The sequence below is a fragment of the Fukomys damarensis genome, unplaced genomic scaffold, assembly GCF_012274545.1.
Source record: "Fukomys damarensis isolate Sample0158 unplaced genomic scaffold, DMR_v1.0_HiC HiC_scaffold_1, whole genome shotgun sequence".
NCBI classification, from domain to species: domain Eukaryota; kingdom Metazoa; phylum Chordata; class Mammalia; order Rodentia; family Bathyergidae; genus Fukomys; species Fukomys damarensis.
The window spans coordinates 59,491,764-59,493,686 of record NW_022900913.1 but is presented as its reverse complement, the minus strand read 5'-3'; the positions used below and the strand labels follow the sequence as shown (position 1 = coordinate 59,493,686).

The following is a 1,923-nucleotide window of genomic DNA, read 5'->3' as shown; positions in this document are numbered from 1 at the left end:
GTGGCAGCACAATATGTGCATACATCTCTCAAGGGGCCCATCAGTTGCCTTCCCTATGATATTGTGTCCTCCAACCTCCAAAGATAAGGCTGGCCTGGTCCTGATGATGCTCATATGCCTGAGGAACCAAGGATTATTTTACAAAGCTATTTTTTATTTATTTATAGATCGCATGTTATACATATATAGTCTACCTAACTGCATACACATAAACACATGTGTGCTTAATACCTTTTAATTTTATTTTTGTATATATCTATTCCCCCACTTGTTTTCAAATCAGCTGCCACTGCCTCAACCCACAATGTCTCCTTTCTTATTTTTCTTCATATCTGTCTAGGCAGAAGGTCCTTGACCAACTATTGCGCAACTTAGGATTTTTTTTTTATGGATGTATAAAAACCATATGCATTTAGAAGAAACCATACCTTGAATTTTTTATCTTTGCCTGGGCTTGCCGTGTGTAGTATCATACTTCTGTGGTGCTGGGCAGCTGCAGTGGAGCTGCACCTTCTAGTCCATCGCACTATCCCAAGGGTAAACAACAATGCAGTCCCATGTTGCTGAGCTAAGATGTTCAGCAGGTTAGATATATTACATGCATTTTCTGCTTACAGTATTTTCAATTTATAATGGATTTATAGGGGCACAGCTGAACCATAACTTGAAGAACATCTGTATCTTTGTAATACCTATACAGATCTATGTGTTATTTAATAATGATGACATCATATTATGCACACTGAATGATTCCTCCAGAAATCCCTCCAGGATCTCTGGCAGAGCTTTTATCTCTTCAGATGGCTAAATTATATTCCCTAGTGTGAGCAGACATTAGGTGCTCAGCCATTCTCCTGCCCTCAGCCCTTCCTCTGCCTTTTGCCATTTGAAATAATGCTGCAGTTGACATACTGAAACATATGACTTTGTACATTAGTACTTTAGTTCTACAAAGGAGAGATTACATCTATTTTTAGCTAATCTGAAAACTTCCAGAGTGCTTTCCTAAAAGTTGTCACATCTTCACTCGTAATGTGTTAGTGTGCCATTTTCTCTATCTCTTCTAGTGCTGGCTCTTAGACATCTTTGTTTGTAAGTGTGATGGATATGAAGTGATGCCTTATTGATACTCTTATAGCATATTTGTGAATATAAGTCAAGTGTATCTTTTCACAAAATTCCCTGCTTTTTCAGCTTGATCTCAAGTCATTTGCCTACTCATTTTCTTGCCCATTTTTCTACTGGGTAGCTTGTCTTTCTTGTGTCAGTTTGTAAGAGCTCTTTTGGGGTTCCATTATTGCAGAAGAATCCTAGGGGCTCTTCCTCCAAGCCAGATAGTTGACTTTTGGGTCCCACCTGCTATGCATAGTTAGGGCAGTTGAAATGAGCTCGGGATCGGGATCAGCTTCTGGAGCCAGGCAGGCTGGCAGCACTGTGACCACTGATTGTACTCTTCACTTTTCAGATATCCATTCTGAACAGATCACACTGAGCTGGAATGCAGCCAGTGTGGAGGCTGAGAAAGTGAGGTGGCTCTTCACTGTGCTGCCTTCCACCGGTTAAGTCCTCCAACAGCAAAATGGCTGCCCAGGGAGATGATGTCCCTTTGCCACTCTCAGAGGGGCAGCCCTGTTCTGGGCAACATTTGTGGTGCTGCGCCTGCCTGACTTGAATGAGTTTTTCTGCTAAGTCCAAAGAATTAAGACATCAGAACCAGTGTTTATCACCCTGTGCCCACTTTAACTCATATAGCAGATGGCATTCACATGAGTGAAAGTCCTCTGGGCATCCCAGAATTTTAAAGAATCCCAGAGACATCTTGCATGGATATAAAATGCATGCATGAAAGTAAGCAGTAACCTCTGGCACTGTGAGGGGCCCTCCAGCGATGACAACTCAGTTTTGGTACCAGTAAGAGAATCT

At 41.7% G+C, this 1,923-nt stretch overlaps 1 non-coding gene across 1 annotated transcript; it reads left to right on the top strand.

Moving 5' to 3' along the window:
- The first annotated feature begins 1,510 nt into the window (after positions 1–1,510).
- LOC117285537 lies at positions 1,511–1,648 on the top strand. Its single transcript, XR_004516611.1, has one exon. It is a non-coding gene; the product is annotated as a small nucleolar RNA SNORA47 (small nucleolar RNA).
- Positions 1,649–1,923: the final 275 nt, after the last annotated feature.